We start from the raw sequence: 22,169 nt of genomic DNA, 5'->3' as shown, positions 1-22,169 counted from the left end.
CAAACGGAATGTGATGCTGAAACACCACATTGTCCAAATTGTCAAGGCCAACACCCTGCCTATTCAAAGTTGTGTGAACTGTGGAAAATAGGAAAAAAGATCCAAAAATACAAAGTAGAGCGGAAAGAGACTTACCAAGAGGCAAAGAAGCAAATTATTCTTACTACACCTAAACACATCTACGCAGCAGCAACAAAGAAATATCAGTTAGCAGCCACTCAAACTGACGTGTCAGTTCCCCCATCCATGTCTATTGCAGACTGGGCCAGAGAAATACTCTCAACCTCATAGCAATCTACTAAGGAACAGCAAGCGATAGTTAGTGCTAACAACACACCAATTACAGCACCGACAACTGCATTGCAGTCTTCCTCAGAAACCATAAAAACTAAAACAGTAGTCCCAATGCAGAAAAGTTGGCAAAATGTAGCAAATATGGATACAAATGAAAACATCAACCCGGATGAGCCAATCTTAGATCTGTACGCAGAAGACGACATGAACACAGCGCGTCCTATCTTCTCGAAAAAGGAAAGAATAAAAATAGAAAGACAAAAACAGACTGGACCTAAAAAGCAGACTGAATCAAACACAACTGCTAAAAACAAATAATGGATCACATCATACAGTGGAACTGTAAAAGTCTACGTAACCGATGATATCCATGATCTGATCCAACAGTATAATCCGGTAAGCATATGTTTACAAGAAACGAATCTACCACCGCAAGTAATTCCAAAATCAAGAACTATACTGTATATCAGCATACTAGAAATAACAATACCACTGTGCGTGGATGTGTGGCCATTCTAGTAAACTCAAGAGTCCCTACGAAACACATTCCTCTGCAAACTTCCTTAGAAGCAGTAGCAGTACGTGTCTCCTTAGGAATCATGTTTACAGTAGTTTCAATTTACCAATCACCAAACAAAGAATATACTTATAAAGACCTAGAAGTACTTCTGCTACAGATCCCTTCTCCATTTTGTTTATTTGGAGATTTTAATGCACACCACCCAATCTGGGGCTCCCCACAGACGAGGAAAAGTTCTGGAATCGCTGCTTGACAAACACAATCTAACACTGTTGAATACTGGTGATGATACTTACATTCATTTCTCCACTAGAACAACTATAGCTATAGACTTAACAATCTGCTCTCCAACATTATGTCCACTCATCCTATGGACGATTCTGGACAATCCGCTAAACTGCAACCATTATCCGATAATTTGTGAAATCCAAACAACTATAATCCCTCAGGCAAATAATTCCCGCTTAAAATGGAAATTTTCCAAGGCCGATTGGAAGTTATTTGCTTCAAGTATCTCATTCAATGATGAAATTATCAAATTCAAATCCATCGATGATGCCACACAGCACATCACATCTCAGATTCTAAATGCCGCAACCAAGGCCATACCAAAAATCCGTACTGGTTCGTTTAAACATGCCAATCTTTGGTGGAGTGATGCGTGCCAACTTGCCAAAAAAGAGAAAAACAGGGCATGGAACGTGTTTCGTAAACACCCAACTACTGAGAACCTTATAAATTTCAAAAAACTGAAAGAAAAAGCGCGATTCATAAGGAAAAAAGCAAAAAAAGATTCTTGGATCCAGTTTGCCTCTACTATAACGAAGAACACAAACAGCAGAAAAATCTGGATTAAAAAAAACAAAAAAAAAAAACTGAATGGTAGATTTCTTCCAGCATCCACTCTAATACTGAGATGGAATGGACAAGACTTATCATCTCCAGTTGAAATAGCTAATGCTCTGGTAGAAAACTTTACCAAAATCTCAGATATAGTTGCATATTAACCATCTTTTCAGCAACATAAAGACTGAGCAAAGCAAATTAAATTTCAGCACAAGAATAGTACTCCCATATAATCAACCCTTTACAATTTTGGAGCTACAGGATTCTCTAAACAAATCAAGAAATGGGGCATCGGGACCTAATGGACTTTGCTACCTCATGTTGTAACACCTAGACAAAAAGGTATTAAATTCCCTATTGCTTTTTCTGAATCGGGTCTTCTCCGAAAGCTACTATCCTCTCTCATGGTGTCATTCAACAGTGCTAGCTTTTCCAAAACCTGGAAAAGATCAGACGAATCCATACAACTATAGACCGATATCCCTTACCAGCTGCTTGGGCAAGACATTGGAAAATATGGTACACAATAGACTTGTATAGTACATGGAATCCCACTCAGTCATCAGTTCTAATCAATACGGCTTCCTCAAAAACCGATCCACATTAGACCTTATGGTGAAAGCTGAGTGTAACATACGGAACGCCTTTATTCGAAAAGAACATCTTGTCATGGTGTGCCTGGATATTGAAAAAGCCTTTGATACCACCTGGTGCTATGGTATTCTGCAAGACTTGTATGCCATAGGACTCAGAGGTCGACTCCCAATGATCATAGAGAGTTACCTTAAAAATAGAACTTTTCAAGTGAGTTATCGTAATGCTGTTTCGCAAGCTCTTATCCAAAGAGAAGGTGTACCACAGGGATCTGTACTCAGCGCTACACTCTTTGCTCTTAGGATAAACAGTTTAGCGCAGAACATTTTGGGTAACGCAGAAATCTATCTTTATGCTGATGATCTTGCAATATCTTGCCATTCACAGAATATGCGTTCCATTGAACGACATTTTCAGCTTGCAATAAACAAAATAGTGTCATGGGCTTCACGTAATGGTTATCATCTGTCGGCAACCAAAACTGCAGCCATTCACTTTTGTAAGAAAGGCCAACTACATCCAGAACCTGAATTATCACTGGAAAATCAAACGATACCAATTACCAGCAATATCCGATTCTTGGGCATGATCCTTGACACTAAACTGAAATTCCAGAAACACATACTACAAACTCGAACTGTCTGTATGAAAAAGCTGAATATACTTAAAGTCATCTCATCTATGACATGGGGTAGCTGATCGCTATACTGTACTCCACCTATACCGGGCCTTAATCAGATCTCGATTAGATAATGGTGCCCCTGTTTATGACTCTGCCCGAAAGAATCCGTTAACCTGTCTCAACACAAAACAACATAGTGCCCTCAGGATTTCTCTTGGGGCGTTCAGGACTTCGCCTGTCCAAAGCTTATATATAGAGGCCAATGAACCTCCACTCCATCTTCGGAGAAAGATGCTGCTCCTCAATTATGCAGTTAAAATATATAGCCTTCCTTCTCATCCTATCTGGTCATACCTCTATGATCCACAATGGGTAAACCTTTTCAGAAATAAGCCTCTTGAGGCGCCTCCGTAGCCAGGTGGGCAGGAGCAGCAGTGCGTAGCACACGCTTCCTGATCAGACCGGGGTTCGAGCCCGTGACCACCAAATACGGAAGATGCGGAAAGGTCAGGGAATGACCACCGCATATCCCCGGAGCAATATGGCCTTAGTTGCTAATGCTCCTAAAAACCAAAAAAATAACAATAACAAAAGCCTCTTGAAAACAAACCTACAGGAATCCGTCTACGAGAACTGATTCAGCAGTGGAATATGCAGTTGACCAATTTACATCAAGACAGAGAAATTGTACAATCTCCATGGAAAGTGTGAAAAACTTCATGTGATGACTACTTTCGCCATTGTAGGAAACACTCCCTGAACAATCAAACCATTCAGAAACTACATGCAGCTTACCCTTTGGCAAACACAGACATCCTGCAAATTTATACCGACGGCTCGAAAAGTGACACAGCTGTGGGAGCTGCTGTAGTGCTACCAACATCAACAATCTCTGTTTCGTTACCACAAGAACGCAGCGTTTTCACTGCAGAACTCTATGCCATTAAGACGGGTTTGACCTTACTTGCTCATGTTTTCATTCCGAAGACTATAATCTATACAGACTCTTTGAGTGCAGTGACAACCCTCCGAGGCAATTCTCGCTCTCCACATCCATTTATAAATCAAATATGAACCATTTCCTGGAATACGAGGAAATGAGAGTGCAGATAAAGCAGCAAGAAATCCTACTGATAATAACCACATCGAGATTCCTTACACAGACTATAAATCAGTTATACGCCGAATATGCAATGAAAAATGGAGAGAGATTTGGCATAATCAGGTAAATAACAAGTTACGCAATACGAAACTGAATCCACGGCTATGGAAATCTAGTTTCCGCTCAAACGGACACGAGAGGTTATGCTTGCCAGAGCACGTATAGGTCATACCCATCTTACACATCTATATTTATTGCGAGGAAATAATCAACCACTGTGCTTCCACTGTGATTCGCCACTAACCATAAAGTATATTCTTATAGAGTGTAGTATGCCAGAACCACATCATTCCGATCCCTCTTCGAATTTAATTTAAACGAACCTCTTCGAATTAGACATATTATTGGTGACAACTCCAATTTACCTGAGTTTTTCCACTATCTAAAACATATTAATATATTTATGCTCATATAAACCCTTTTAGTAATCCGTACAGCGTCTCTCCACAGGAACAGGCGCAATATGGCCAAAATAACACTTGCGCAAAAAAAAACAAACAAGAAAAACCAACAACAACAGCATCCATATTCTTTAGTTTAGTGTGGTTACTTCATCCTTGGCACATCAGCATAAAAAAAGTCACCAGGTGTGAAGTCGGGACATCGGGGGACCAGTGCATAGTGAGACCTTTCTAAAAAGCAGCAATTCTCGGTCATCATGCAATATGACCGATCTAGTGTATTTTGAACATTAAAGAAGTCATTTACGGTAGCAAACTAAAGAATTTGTATGATTTAGAGGCAAGAATAACGGTTATTCTTACTGCTTCTCAAAAACATTCTTATTTAATTTTATTCAAAATAAATTTAAATTAAAAATAAAATAAAATACTCTATATATACTGTATATTATTAACGCAGTTTATAGATTAAACTCCATCAATAATATACAGTGTATATATATATATATATATATATATATATATAGAATGTTACTGTAGTAAAATTATTAATTTAAAAGAATAATAAATACACATTAAACAGGAATGGCCCAAGGGCGGAACCTTGCAGAACACCTTTCATTAAAGAAAAGATATTGGGAACTGCTTGTTTAACATAAACTTGATATAATCTATCGTGAACACAGCTCTGAAGTTGCTAAGTGGCGGTTCATGTTTTTCCTTAATGTTTCAGTTTTACTACTACCTTTATGCGAGACAGAGTCGAAGGTTCCACTCAGATCAGCGTACATGACATCAGCCAGGAAGCCACCTTCAAGCTTGGTCATAGTGTTTTGCTAAATCTGTTACAAAGTAGTTAGAATCCATTCTCTAGACCGGACACCGTTAAGTGAAAGGTGAAAATAAAATATTGAACTATAAAAAAAACAATCTTTTTATTACCATAACGTGAAGAATTTTTGTTTTAGAATTTAGCAAAGGTAACTGGCCAGAAATTATGCGGAAGAGATTTCGAGTCACACTTATACAAATTCGTACACTATGTGGTATCTGATTGAAACTCATCGCACAAAAAACTAAACGCTGTCATGATTACAGTTTTGCGAGTGTGCTGTCTTCTACTGCAGTGCACACATTTTCCAGTCGGTGAATAAAACTTGAATATAGCCTCTATCACTTGAAACCGATTTCAGGTTATAGACTGTACGTGATATAAATCTCCTTTACAAAACATATTAGCAAATGAAATATATTTATTTATTTAAATATATTTATTTATTTAAATATATTTATTTATTTAAATATATTTATTTATTTAAATATATTTATTTATTTAAATTTTGCTTTATGAGAAATGTAACACATATTTGGGGAAATAGTGTATTTTTCAGTATTGTATTATTATTATTATTATTATTATATGATAATCTAAAAGAAATATTTTGCAATTTTAATCATATAGTGATGAATATGGTGGAATTACAAGCCAATAAAATATCTGTTTCTATTTATTTTCAGTCTATATTTTAAGCATAATTAGTTCGTGTCGTTTTTGGCAAAGTAGTGGAGGCGGTACCATCGACCAACCTTCCGAGAGGTTTCTGTATGGAGGAGCTTTGGGAATACGGTGGTGAACTTATTAGCCTCAGCAATCCTGTGGTTTCTCTGATGTAGCTGAGATATACAAATTGAGCCCGTATTTGCATAATTAGTTTCTCAAGGGTCCCTTACCTCATTTAAGAGAGAGAGAGAGAGAGAGAGAGAGAGAGAGAGGATGAAGAATAGATATCTGATTTAAACTCCTGGGCAGATGGCCTGAATGATGATGGTAAAATCCAAGACAGCAATAAAAAAGAGAGCTGTAGAAGTTCTAGCAATTAAACTGTGTTGAGGAAAAGAAGGCTCACGGTTATCTGTTTGGCTTCAGCGACCGAAATTGCGATGTGGAAAGCCAACGAGTATATTTAATAAGAATTTTTCCTCTGTAATAATTTCTGTGTCTTCGTCGGGAACTTAACGGTCATACGGAAGTATATTATTGGGGACAATTACCGGGGGCTCGGAAGCATTATTTGGAGAGTTTAATAGAAAGGAGAGATGATGGATGGTGTGGTGCTCTGTTAAATTTATTAGGTACATGCACATCCTCTGACCTAGTTTTGGATAATGAGGCATTAAACACTAGAAGTGAATTGGCTCTTAATAAATGGAGGAAAGAGAAAAGTCTGCAATTGATGGCTTACCGATAGAGCACGGTATATGGATGAGGTATGGGGAGGATGAAAATGAAATTAAGTATTCTGCGGTAGAAAGGGAGAGTAAATTATGGCTTTTGTCTGCAGCCCTGAATGTCCATTATATTCGCTCTTTGTGCACAGAACAGCCTTATCGTGGTTACAGTCATCACAAAAATCGGAAGGGCAGTTTAATGTATTTAGTGGGTGATAATGAAATTAAGGAAGAGGAACTCAATTCCCATTTCGGGCTACAGCTGAAGAAAAAGACAAACTGGATCTGAAACATGCCTCTTTATTAGTCCGTTTTAAACCCAGAATTATTATTTTTTTACATTGGGAGTGACATCATTTTTCCAGGTGTAAGATGGTAAACACGTAAAAATAGTTCATTTAATTTCGAATACGCAAATTTTTGTTTATATTTGCTTACACTTAAATGATCTACGAAAATATTTTATAGCGTTCACTCAGTAATCGCTGAATTATACTACCTCTATTCGTAATGGACTATGCCACATAGCTCACAGTATAAAATTCCGAACAGATTTTCACCCTAGACCAGTGGTAATTTCCATTTGGTCGTGCAAGTAAAAAAGTGATAAAGTAACAGTTATGGGACGTTGTAAAGCTATCACGTAGTTTCAAAAGGGCATGATTGTGGGGGCTTGTGCGGAGGGCGCTACATTATTGGAAACGGTACATCTTGTAGGAGGTTAAAAGGTGGTACAAAGAATGGCGTCGAACGCGTAGAACTACCTCCCGCGACAGAATTGTGAAGGATGTTCGTGGTGAGTGAAGGGTTCAGCGTTATACGGGCTCAACGTCAGGTCACTGTGCGACAGCAAATATCAAAGTTCAATATAGAGAATGCGAGATTAGTATCCCAAATGGCTATGCGATGCACACTCAGACTTATGGGTTTCCATAGCAGACTACCCAAGAGACATCCTCTTCTAACCGATAATCATTGTCGATGTCTAACGTTGTGGTGTCAACAACACGCTTGTTGGACACTGAAGGACTGGAAACGAGTGGGCTGTTGGATGGGTCCAAATACCTGGTGCAACACGCCCACAGACCTCTTCGTGTATGGCACAAGCAAATAAAACCTCTTCGTGTATGGCACAAGCAACACGAGTCCATGTTTATAATGTTTAAAAGTCCATGGTGCTCACTATCCTGGCAGGTGGCGGTGGTTGCCTAATATGGGATATGTTTTGGTGGCAAGAACTAGGACCCCTGGTGCGTCTGGACAAGCGTTTCACTGTTAGATCTACCGGCAGTTGTTAGGAAACCATGTGTACCCTGCCGTGTTTCATTTTTGACGTGAAAACATCTTTGGACGCACCTACTCATTTTTCGGACTGAAGTAAAACCGATTGGTAACATTCATTTTTTTATTAACATATATACAAACACTTTTCTTATACAATCATCCGGTTCTGCAGAAAAACTCCTTCTGATTGGAGACCATCTCATACAAATCCATAAATAAACATAAAACACTCAAGACTCCAAAGAAAAACATGTATGCATGTACACAATACGTACGTACGTACGTACGTACGTAATGTATACATACCTGATGTCAATGCAATGTATTGATATCGGGTGCGAGGTTACTACCACGTTGGTCAAGATTTTTTCGGCTCCGGCGAACGCTGAGTTTTCATTTATATTTAGCCGTTTTATTGACTAAATTGTTACACTAAATTATTTTATATAAGTACCTTTATAGTTCTAGCCAAACTCCGTTGTTTATTTTTAATTTAGATTTAAGTTTGTAACTCGCCGCCATTGTTATACGATACGGATTAGCGTAAGGTTTAACGTAAAACTAGATAGCGAAATACATAGCAGTGTATTAGAAATCTGTTAGATGATTATAGTATTATCAATAAAATTTATTAATCTTATTAAATTTCATTGTTAATTAAATTATATTTAAACGGAATCATGACCCAGACTGGAGCAGCAAAGCAGCGTTCACAGAACAGCCAGAGTGCTGTGCCTCGCGGGAGAACCGAACCGGGCGATTCTCCCATGCATCATCTAAAACAATGGGCGAAATGTGAATTGTTTGCAGACCTTCCTAAAACAGGACATGATCTAGCCAAGGAGGATGTCTTTATGTGTGCTAGGTGCAGAGACTGTGAAGAAATTAGGCGCCAACCCAGCGTTCTGATGGCCGTCTATGAGAGTTTGAAGTGTAGGGTAAATGCCCTCGAAGAAATTGAGGGGCCCATCAAGCTCTCAGCTGCCCAAATCAACGCCAGAGCTCATTCCTGTGCATCAGGAATGAGCTCTGGACAGGGTCCCCTGCAGAAGAGGGCAGTTAGGTTAATTAATGATTCATCTCTAACAGAGTCTCTCCACTCGCTTTCTCATAGACGCACTGTTTCTGCTGCATGCCTTTTCTACAGATACTTCCATGGGCACTGTTCTTCTGAATTGGCTTCTATAATTCCCGCTCTCTCTTTCAAAACAGTCCGAACACGTGCCGCTATCAACCAACATCCATTTACTGTCCAGCTTAAAACTCACAGAACCAACTTTTCATCTTCTTCGTTCATTCATTAAACTGCCGTTTTTTGTGGAACAACAACCTTCCTTCATACGTATTTCCTGAAAATTACAATCTACAGAAGTTCAAGTCCAATGTCAACAAATATCTTCTTTCGTTTTCTGAATCTCCAATCCAAGCACGGTACTAAGTACTATAGGTTCTAATACCTCTTGTGTTTCGGGTTTTCATAAAAAAAAAAAAAAAAAAAAAAACCGACATGGTATTAGGTTGGTAATCATAATTCCGTGATCACTCAGTGTATATAATTATGGGAAACATTTCGCTACTTTAATTTCAGACTGCTCAGTTTAATGATTACCTCATTAAACTGAGTGGTCTGCAACTAATTATTGTCCTCAATTCTCATTTTTCTTAATTTTTCATTTCTATAATAATTATTAGTAATCAAAATCAGGCCTTATAATTATCACTTTACTTTATAATTTTTGTCTTCTTTTATGTTTTCTTTATTTTCTCTTTCTTTCTTGTCTTCCTATATCGTTATTACCACGAATGACTGTACCGTTTCATTTCGTTTTTAGTATTTTTGTCGTATATAGAAGTTAAAATTACTTTTGGCAAGGTGCCTATATTAGATACCAACGATAGTTTTGCAATGTTCATTTGAGCATGCCTCTATTTAGATTATTGTGTTTATGATATTCCCAAAAGCAAAGGGGATTGAAATTTATAAAACGCTAGTTGCGGGATAGAAAGCCAAAAGAGAATATTAGCATTGAATCTGTACCTCTTGAACTGAATTCAGAAAATTTTGTGTGATCGGGAGAATACTTTCGGAAAAAAAAAAAAAAACACACAGACGAGGAGTGAAAATTGAATGTGCATATGATAACAAAATTATTTTTGACAAAATGCCAATATGTAATCTAGTTGATTTATTTCAAACAGAGTTCGAGGATTTTAGAGAGTTTTTGAGTCACCACCCTAGACCAGGGAACACTAATGAATAGCGGGTGGGTTTTGGATTTGTGCTTGCTCTTCTCATCCACAGTTCCGCTTTACTCAGATGAGAACATCTGTGGCGAAAGAGACACGTTAGAAAATGTACTCATTTTGTTATATTTCAGACGTCGTTGAATTATGAAATAACTTATCTGAGGGTTAAAATTTCCTAACTATACTCAAAAAGTGGTTTGACTGTAGATGATCATTCTCAGATAGCTGCCAAACTAAATGAGTTTTTGCATCTACATTCACACATGAGTTATTCAAGGAGGAGAGGGCCAGATGTTTATCAAATTGTAACAGTGTTAAATGATTTTGTAAAAACTGAGATCAAAGTGGAGGAGAAATTGTTGAAGTTAAACATAAGAAAGCACCTGGGGTGGATGGAATCTATCCAGTTATATTAAAGGAGGCAGCAAAGGAATTAAACAAAACCTTAGCCATAATTATGAAAGCATCCTTGTAGGAGGAAGTCCTCACGGACTGGAGATGTGCAAATATATCTCCAATTCACAAAGGGGGATCAAAGGGTGACACAAGTAATTACAGACCTGTTAGTTTTATTCTGTTCCAGGGAAAATAGTGGAGGCACTGATTAAAGAAACATTGCAGTATCATTTAGACAAGACTGCATCAGTAATTCAGACACAGCATGGGTTTGTCAAGGGGAAGTCTTGTCTGACCAATTTATTGGGATACTATGATGTGTTCATACAGGAACTGGATGCCAAAAATAATTTTGATATCATATATTTGTATTTCAGGAAAGCTTTTGATACTGTTGCATATGTAGGATTACTGTACAAATTGGAGCAGTATGGCATTAAGAGCGAGTTGCTACAATGGATAAAAGAATGGTTGAGTGGGAGAAGACAGAGTGGTGGTCAATGGGCTGCTCTACGTGGGCTAATGTTATTAGTCGTGTTCCTCAGGGTTCGGTGTTGATCCTATTGTTATGTTGTATATTTATCAATGATATTGATGAAGGTATATCAAGCTTAATATCAAAGTTTGCAGATGATACAAAGGTTGGCAGGGTTGTTAATAACAGTATGCTGCTGCAACAGGATCTGGAAAAGTTGAGTAGATGGACTGAGAAGTGGCAACTGAAGTTTAACTTTGACAAATGAAAAATACTGCATATGGGTAGCAGTAACCCCAGAAAAATGTACCAAATGTGTGGTGTTACACTCTCAGGTTAGTGGAGAATGAAAGAGATCTTCGGGTAATTGTGCAGTCAGATATGAAGTTTCCTGAGCAATGCAGACAGGCTGCCAGAGTAGGTCATTGAGTCTTGTCAATGATAAAGAGGAATTTTGCGGGCAAGGACAAGGAGGTTATTATTCTGTTATATAAGGCAATGGTCAGGCCACACCTTGATTACTGCGTACAGGTCTGAAAGCCTCATTTTAGGAAGAATGTAGTGGTGCTAGAACGAGTACTGGTGAAGGGAACAAAGGGATGCTCTTACAAACGAAAAAAGTCTTCAGTACTTCAAATTGCAGCTTCTGGAGACTAGGTACCTGCGAGGGGATCTGATTGAAGTGTATAAGGCCTTGAATGGATTGAGCAGGCTGAATGCTGAGGGGATTCTTCCTGTATCTCAGATTAGAAACCTGAGGGGGCATAGATTCAAACTGAGGAAAGACGGTTGTAGAATAAATGTGTCGAAATTTACGTAAATTCAAGGCAGAACTAGAGAAACAATTGGAATGAATGGATCAGTGAAATTAGGTTTTTTTTTTTTTTTTTTTGATTAATGATGTATGAGCTTGCTTTCTTGCATCATGTGCCTCTACTAATGCTAATGCTAAAAAGGAGAGATACTCGTATATAATCACATAAAGTCAAGAAGAGTGTCTGAATCCGATCTTCTTCTTCTGGAATTTTCCTCCTCCTCGTTCGAAACGTACTTGCATTTATGTGTGTATTTTTTATGAGAAGGGAAGACAATTGGGCGACTATGGAACCTTAAGTGGGCCTAAAACTTACCCTGGGATTTCACAGAACATGCTCTGAAAATATGATGTCGTTGTCGCGTAATGTCCGAGCATTCGGATCATACTTTCATTTATATGTATAGATAGCTAGAGATATGAACGAACAAAAAAAAATCAGGATTTATATTTGTCTGTTTTTAAGGTAATTTGGAAAAGCTCGGCAATTTTTATAAGTTGTTGAAAATCCGCCCATTAAGAGTCGAGTTTTTACGTACACGCGATTCTTAATGGTCTGATATTCAACCATGGTTAAAAAACAGATGCTTTACACATTTTCGAACGTGCCTAAAAAGCTAACTTTTGGATACTAAATAAGCAGTGAGTAGGATATGTCTATAAAAAAGAGAGATTAGTTACTACACTTCAGAAAATCTGTAGAGAACCTTGATAATAGAGGAACTTTTTATAAGATAGAGTTGCCATTTAGAACGAGTTACCCAGGTTATCTATCAACACTAGCATCCAATTATTTCATATTATTTTCATTGTATAGCTTTTTACTGACTTCAAATAGGAAAGAAAATTATAGTCAGATGTAGATGAAAGGACAACATAATTGAGAATTAAAACGAGAATTTACAAATATTATTATTAGTTTATTTATCTAATTCCCCTGTACAGACATTATCTAGGAGAGTGGCTAATACAAACATCCTACAACAAATTAGACGGTAACATTGAAAATCAGAAAATACATAACAATAAATAAATCAATAAATATATCAACAGTCACTTGACACAAGAATCGTTTATTACAGATGATTAAGAGTTCATAGGCAAAAATTCCACAAATGTACACTCTTCTCTTCATTAAATCTGTAGTGTAGTATACAAGTCCGCTGCTATCAGCTTCCTGTAGGCTTTGTCATGGCAGTACCTGTTCGAGTCGATTTCGAAGTCTCTAAAGAGCTCCAGAGTATAATACATACATATAATGCAATCATAATACATAAAGCACACTGGCCAAAAAAATACGAACTTTTGTATTAGACACATTCAGAATAAATGGAAATCAGTATGAATAAATTCCAAGTAAACTGTGATGTGGGCTGCTGACGTTTTGCCTCGTTGAGAATAAAGATTGCACGTGTTGTTCGAATGCAGTAATCTGAAATCATAATGGGACTTTGAATAAGGTTTTATCGTGGGGTGCACATTTAGCAGGAGTCATGATTCAAGAAATGAAAGACATAACTGGTTTCTCAACAGCATCCATCTGAAATATTTTTAATGCCTGGAAAGCAAGCGATTCTTCCACATCTCAAAGGCCTACATATGGCTGAAAAACAATAAGGAGGAGGACCATACGAGAACATAGGACATCCAATGTGCAGAAAATAGCATCTGAATTCAACCAACTCCACAACTGCCCTATTTCAACACGCATTATGCGCAGGGAATTGAAGAAATTGGGTATTGACAGTCGCCTGTCTATTCGGAATCCACTTATTTCAGAGAACAACAGAAAAATCCGAATGCTGTGGTGCCGAGAACTTCGTGATTGGACAGTGGAACAATGGAAAAAAGTCATGTAGTCAGACGAATCATGATACACTTTTGCACTGATGGTAGGCAGAGAGTGTGGCGCTAACCTCATGAAGCGATGGACTGTTTGCCTTGTTAAGACAACCCAAGCTTTTGGAGGTGATATCATAGTATACAGAATGTTGTTTTTTTTTTTTTTTTTTTTTGGCACGGACTGGGTCCGCTGATACTGGTGGAAAGTCGAATATCATCAGGGAATTTTGTATGAGATCTACTGTACCCTGCAATATTACACTTTTATCCCGAACGTAATGGTCACCTTATGGATGCGCATCATGGACATGTCAAATCAGACAGGAATGGTTCTGAGAAAATGGCCCTCGTTGGTAGAATCGCTGTCCTCCTCTGCACCGGGTGGAGAAGATCTCAGTTGGAGTCCCTGACCCTTCGATGACGCGAGGAATTTTTACGGGTCTTTTTCGAAACGTGGCTGAGTTAGTCGGTCTCAGTCGAGGGAAGCATGGTTTTTTTTCTTCCGGAAACTGGGGTTTTTCGCCCATCAAAAAAGAAAATCGACCACAGAACATATGCAATTTTCAGACAGTATACACGGAACAATATGGTCTTAGTCACAGATACTTCTACCTTACTACCACAACAACCAAGGAGATGACACGGATTTCCACCATCTTCCCTGACCCCACTCCCACATTCACCTGATCTGAATCCTGTTGTGAATGTGCGCGATATGCTGGTGAGAGCAATTCGGCAACGAAGTCTTCTTCCTTCAACTTTGTCACAGCTGGGCGATAATTTGCTGGAAGAATTGTTGCAACTAGATCAAACCGCACTAAAACAAGTTATGGAATCCATGCTGCTCCGCAAACTTGCTGTTATTCGAAACAAAGGCGGCCCGATTCGCTACTGAATAAAGACTGGTATTTCTTTGACCAACGTGTGTAATAGTGGAAAGTATTCGTAATTTAGGTGTGAGGGTGACACACTGGCAACCCTCGCTGGCTGATGACTGTTATATTAAAATTATATTTGTTGTTGTTTCAGAATTAAATTGACATTATGTTTAAAATAAAAAAAAAATCATATGTTTTTCAACATACATATTAATATTCGGTTTTATATCTTATACTTTCTATAAAAGTAATTGTAAAGTATGTTTTGTGAATGAACTGAATTCATCTTTTTAGAAATTCACTATTAATATTAGTCATTATTTATCTATCATTATTTTTTTTTGGCCGGTGAAGAAAAATCTTGGGGCTTCCTTGCACCACATGACTAATATTAATAGTGAATTTCTAAAAAGATGAATTCAGTTCATTCACGAAATAGGTATTTGATTCTCTCCTCATGTAGATGTGTGGGGATTCATGATCGGGGTGTTTCCTAGGCGTTTGCCCAACTCTACCTTTGAACTTTGTGATGGTACAGAAAATTTGTACAGCGGGCCTGAACAAGTGTAAGTGTTGTGGGTGTAAATATATATGTGTGTTATGTTTGTGTCAAGCCACTTTGCCACCAGGGAGCAGCCAATACCTGCTCAGCTGCTGCCTCGTGCCCAACCCTGGCACGAGGAGCCGGTCCTGTTTGCGTGTATCATGTTTACGTGCTGAATTCACAAGGCCGCGTCCGCCGGAGGTAGTGCAATACCGACGGATTCCAGCAAATAATACCGCATCTGGATTGCCCAAACCCAGATACTAACAAAATAAAAGAAATAAAAATGTGGTAAATTACATTATTTGGTCTTAATCTTCAAGACCAAACATTAAGTAGCTCCTACATTGAGGAATCTGTGTCATTTCAATTTCTAACAAACATTGGTTGAAGAACCATCTATTTGCTTAAGCACTTAACATTCTTCTAGATATGTACAGTTTTCTGTGTCCATAAGATGTGGAATCACTACTGACGCAAGGAGAACACAAGGTAAATCAGATACAGTCTGAGAGACCGTTTGGAACAGTCTCATCCTAGAAGGTTATTCCAAATTCAAGTCTTTGTCTCTAGAGGCCGAAAAGTCAGTTAATGTACTCTTGATCTTCAGGTAATCCTGCATGAATTCTTCCATCAATTAATACCCTTGCAGAGTCTCGGCAAACCCTAAAACCATAATCACACAGAACCAATCTTCATGTATATTTCATTGTAATCTCAAATAACTAATTCCAAGACATTATACTATATACTTGAATTGTATGTAGTGAACTAGTTGACTTGCCGTTTTGTAGTCACAGGTAGATAAAATGTTTAGTGAGCAACTTAAAGAACCATGTGATATTCCTACCAGAGAGAAAAAAAGCCACCATATTTTATGACTTATACTTCAAGTGTCTCAAAATAAGTCAAAAAATTCTTCAAGTTTTACTCTAAATCACTTTAAAAACATATTTTATTCCCTTATAGCTTGCTAACAATAAGTGGCCAGTCTTAGCGAGTCTTCAAATTGAGGATAGTTTCAAGAATTTGTAAACTGGAGTTTCTGTAGTTTACAAATTATTCGCCAAGTGGCACTGCAAACTTTATGTAAATTAACTAATTAAATAAAAATTCTATATTTTAAAGTTTCAACAAAAAAGGGAACAATAGACGCCAAGATACAATGACTTGAAATCAGTTCGAAAAATAGTCCAAAGTAACCAACTATTAATTTTTATTCGTTTGGATCCTACTATGTAAGAATAATATTGTAGCACATTAGTAGCCCAAAAAATTCTCATAAGCTTGGGCTATTGCCTAAGCAACTTAGTGTGGTAGAGTTGCTTGCATATAAAAATTTGTATTTGTATAATTTTACACTCTTCAGCAGTACTACAAAAGCTCTTTTCACTGGGAAACTAATATGATGATTAAAACTAAACCTTAATTAGTTGTTTACCTATGATTCCTAGATTCAACCTCTGTGAGAATAGAGATCTCAATTCCAGCCTTTTAGAGAACACAGAAGTTGGGAAGGTCTGTAGAGCATTAACGTTTCTAGGATTTTCTAACAAGAGACATACATTTTCCTCCGAGAGGTTCGTCAGTATGCTCAAAAGGTCGGTCTAGACGTGCTTACTGATAGTCTGGGCGCTGGAATTCCTAATGTAGGTGGGTATCAAGCTGACTTTGAATATATCCAAGCTGTTAGCCTCAGCGACTCATGGAGGCAAATTATTCCAGTAATAAACAACTCTCTGGTTAAAACTTTGTGCAGTCCAGTCCTCTGTAATTTGAATTTATAGTTCCTAGCTGTGGAACATTTATAACAGTGAATATTCCCCTCTCATCCAGTTACTTTCACTTCCAAGAGGTGAAAGGCTCCTCAAAGGTACTTGTTTCCAAGCTCCGCAACCCATGTATTCGAAGTCTTTTCTCGTATGGACACCATTTTTACTATCTCAGCATGTGCCTTGCCCGTCTACGGATCCTTGGAAGAAGTTCGAATTTTTTTATATGTGCTCCATACTTGAGTATAGTGTTCCATGTCTGATCTTGAAATTGCCTTATACAATGGAATTATGAGCTCCATATTTCCACATCAAATGTTCGATAAATCATCGATAGGATGCCAAGAACCATCTTTTCCGATTGGGTTTGCTACTTGGAGAACTTCATATCCGATCGTATCATAACGCTCAAATTCCTTTCTTCCTCTACTGGTTTTCAGTTGAATCCCATAATATTGATGACTTGCAGCAAGAGCTTTTTGCTGTATTAAAAGGTAGCTGCCGCTTTCCTGACCATACCTGAAGTCTATATAATTTATCCTGAAGAAGTTCTGCTTTGCGCTGATCATTAAATACTCTGTCATTTAAAAAAATCCAAAACTTCTGCATTTCCTTTGTTATATGCGTTATAATGCCAGAGAATCCGGACACTCGTGGTATTTGGGAAAATTGTCCGGTACCATCCACATGAAATGGATATAAAAGTGATAGCACTCACTGTGTAGTAAGCAGATCAACGAAATACACTAGATAGCTCGTGGCGCTGAGCTAAGCGATGTCTAACGAGGAATAATCATAGGATGCCACATTAGCAATTAATTTGTTCATGCCATTGTAGCTAGATCAACGGTTCTTTCTCGCTACAGTTATCGATAAATAGATACATAAAATGCTATTACAAGCAAAACTCGTTAAAGTAGACTGCAGGAATTAACGTAAAGAGACCAGAGGGCGTACCGAAGAGTGGTTCGCTGACCCTTACAATCCTCATCATATAGTGTCAAGAGTTAAAGTTGGTCACAGGAACTGATAGTAATATAAGAACGGTACGTAGGGTTGCATAACATCGGGTTCTGCGGACAAGTTCAGCATGCCAACCGAACGTCACAGCACGCAATGTAAGCGTTGATTTTTCTGTTGCACAACCCATTGTAATTGGTTCCGGAAACCAGTTTTGGAGTGGAGCTGTGTTATGAGGTGAATAATCAGTGTGCCATCTGTCAGTGAGTCATGTCATACTAAACAGGCGTAGTGGCTTGCTGTGAAGACAATGACATGCAAATGCTTCATTGTCTTGCTCAGAGCGCCGACCTGAGTTGAAGATATTCAAGTTCGTCATAAACGTCTTTATGACGAAGATAAATATTTTGGAGATGGGGCAAGTATGAATGATAAAAAAAAAATCCCTTTTTTAGGCAGACGCAGAAAAGTCCGCTTCCCTGTGTCATTTACCCTTATAGGTATAATACTAGTACTAATGGTCAGTTCAGCTGCTAATTGCGGGTGTGTTGGGCCAGACCAACACACCCGCAATTAGCAGCTGAACTGACCGCTGTGTTGAAGGAGGAATGGGCCAAAATACCTCATTTCTGTAATCAGAAATTTTTAATACGTCTGCTGACCAGGATACGGGTGTAAATAAGGTTGACATATTATTAAGTATTGTTCAACAAAAGGTTCTTTTAAATATTCATTGTTCGATTACTTTTCGCAATATGGTGTCGATCAGTGGTTCCCAATCGGTGTGCCCCGGCATATTGGCGTGCTGCGACCCTTTTCGTGTGTACCACGAGATTGGAAAAAAATAGTGATTACCATTGAGTTTAATGGCAATCACTACTTAGGTGAGCCGTGAATATGTGTCTTTTAATTTCAAATGTGACTTGAGTGACAGAAGATTGGAAAGTACTGGTGTATATCAATTGGTGGATTATACACTAGTATGGATTATACTGGTGTATAATCCATATCGACATTATGGATACAGCCGACCGGGCTAGCCGAGTGGGTAAAGTACCTGCCCGGCAACCCAAAGGTCACGGGTTCGATTCTCGCCTCGGGCTTGGATCAAAGTATTGTACTTTGATCCTTGGGAGGTGCAATATGGCCACAGAAGCCGATGCGCCAATAACTACCAAAAAAAAAAAAAAATTTATGGATACCATACTGGGAATCCATATTGACAGTGATTGAATCCATTTTGAGAATCCATATTAACAGCGATTGAATCCATTTTGGGAATCCATATCTATAATAATAGAATCCGTATTTAATTAAATTGTTACCTCTGATATGCTATAATCGGCAGTAAATCATGTCATAATGCAGTTTTAACTAGGTCTCATTTCTATCAAGAAAAATATGCCACAGAACACCGGAAATCTTAACTTGTGGTTGTATGCTTCCCTTTGAAACCAATTTTTATTTATTTCTTTTTTTTAACAAACTTCTTGAAAACAATTTTTCTGCTAATATTAAATTTCTTTTATATTAAATTTGCCACCAAAATTTGCGAGTCGAATTTTAATCACTTGGTACATTAAACAAGAGAAATCTATGACTATAAACATCGCACAATTTACTCCCACGAGTTCCAACTGAAAATTTCCAAATCTCTTCAAGTACAGTGATGTCATAATTTTGCTTCTATCCTGAGTTCCAATTATCTGCCCACGTACCCATACACACAGAGACATCAAGCAGTTAAATTAGCAGTAAGTAATAATAATTATACTGTACAATACATCTCTTATATTCCCAGTAATGCTTTTAGCTCTAGGCGCCACTAAATTAGCTATGGTGACTCTTAGTTCGTCTATCCTCTCTTAACAACAGTACCCGATAATTAAGGAATTCTCCAGTTTTGTGTATTGTAAATATATACATGTTGATTTATCTTATCTGGTGCTCTGTTAGGTGAGTTAGTTTATCTAATTAATGGAGAAAATCAGCCCTAAGTTCAAAGTCTCTTCGAATTCTGAAGAGGAGAATGCAACTAATAAGTTAGGATTTGGTTATGCAGATTCCTTGTAAAAATTATAAAATCATGGGTGTAATATGAGACCCCTTTCTAGAAATTAAGCTTATCCGAACGTGGCGACTATTTCATGCATGGTACATATTTATTCCTCCACATTTCTGTTCGTCATTAAATGCGTGTTTTCCTTATCGAAGAAAATATTCAAACTTTTTGAAATGTACTCGCGTTTCATACTGGTAATGAATTATTCCAGCAACTGATTCCCATGTCCAATATTTCTCGGTTGTATTTACAAGGTATATTAAGGAAGTATGGGACCCCTCCATTTTACTTAGTTTCCTTTAGTCTCAGAATTTATCTAAGTGAGAAAAGTTCTAGAAAAAGTATTAACTATTAATAATATGGAAAGAAAGATTTCTCCAAAAAATTGTAGACATCGGCCAAAGATGCATTAGAATTCCAAGCAAACTGGAAACTTCAGTGCATCCAGCAATCATACCTGATCAGCAAGCCGCTTTTGACTCTCTCTCTTGAAAAGAATAAAAAAAAAAAAAAAAACCTGCGGCATCCGTGACAGAATGAGAAGGAAATAAGAGAGAGAGCGGTGGCAGAAGGAGGAGGAGGAAGAGCACGCGGAAATTAGGCATAATTCATAGCAGCATCAAAATTCATTCATGTAGCGTCAGTAGCAGAGACAGAGTGGTTAAAGTCTAAAAGCAATGCTCTGTTCAAATGATATTGCTGTCATTTCTCCACGATGAATTACTTCTGGAGCCGTGGTGGTAAATAAGAGGGGAGGCTTCACACGTCAACGAGGAACGCAGAATTGCAGCCGTGGAATAATTTCTAGGCGGAAACTTTCCGCTAAGTCGTCTTGATGATTATGTTTCGCTGTTGTTGAAGCTAAAAATGTTGCTCTCTCTCATCGCTTCGGTTACGAGCACTAAAGCAATATTTTCTTTTGTTGTAATCGTTTCAAAAAGCGTGTTAGCAACAAATGCAAACCATTCTCCCAAAATTACGCATTCTCTACTTCATTGGGAGAGATTATATCAATCATTTTGAGCCGTTCTTCGGACTGCCGTTGCAAAGTGCCGCTTCAATTTACTCATCACAGGAGTGTTGAGACACAAAAGACCAGTCTGTCACTAATAAAAAAAGGATGCAGAAAGCTTTCTGTTTATTCCACCTATATTAATTAACATTACGTTCTGTTCCAAACACCAGAACAGGTTTTAAAGATAAAGATTCAATGATACCACATGAGAAAAGTTATTTCTTTCGTTATTTTAACGGAAACTGTGAAGGTTGTGCGTGCGAAGTTAGATTTCTAATTACGTTTTATTCGATTCGATGCATTAACTTCAGAACCTAGGAATTAAAAAATTAAGTGTGTGTGTGTGTGCCTCAAGCTCAACTAAGGCTGCGAGTCTTCTCAAAATTGCGTTCATGCTGCGGTTGATTTGCCTGTTCGTACAGCGTTGTTTTTGTCTCCGAAAGATAAAAACAACGCCACTCTCGCCGGAGCCGACTAACTCAGCCACGTTATGGAAAGCGGATAAAAATTCCTCGAGTAATTAAATTCACACTCAAGTTTTTTCACTCTGTGTGGAAACGATGGTGATTATATCCACTTCGTTCCCGACGAGGGCCAATTAAAAGAAAGAAAATATGCTATCCTGTTAAACGATCACTTCTGTGAATACAAAATTCCACTTTCTTTTTTTATATTAATTAAATCAAACAGAAGGTAACTTAAACGCAATGTGTATAACTGTTTATACTTTCATTTACTGAATTTTTTTTTCTGAATTCTATTTTTAAATATTATGCCATATCCTTTTAAGATTTATATTTGTTTCGTTCCCTAAGAAAGAATATTGCTTGCACGTCAGCTGTAGTCCTTATTTCGTGCGTGTATCCATTATTTATTATAGTTTTAATCTCCCACTATTTGAAAAGGCTAATTTGTAATAATAAAAAAACAGGCATTTTGTAATATAGCAGATCATTGTCTTGTAGTAGAGTTTTAGGAGCATCGCCGACTGAGGCCATATTACTCCGTGTTTATTATCTGTAAATTGCGAGTGTTCTGTGGTCGATTTTCTGTTTTCTGGATGAAAAACCCTAGTTTCCGGGAGAAAAAACGCTACTCTTGCCTGAGACCGACTAACTCAGCCACGTTGTGAAAAAGACTTAAAAATTCCTGACATCATCGCCGGGACTCGAACTCAGGTCTTTTACACCCGGTATGGGGAGGAAGGCGATT

The sequence above is a fragment of the Mastigoproctus giganteus genome, chromosome 9 (assembly GCF_048544385.1).
Source record: "Mastigoproctus giganteus isolate SK-2022 chromosome 9, ASM4854438v1, whole genome shotgun sequence".
NCBI lineage: Eukaryota > Metazoa > Arthropoda > Arachnida > Uropygi > Thelyphonidae > Mastigoproctus > Mastigoproctus giganteus.
This window is presented reverse-complemented; position numbering follows the sequence as displayed.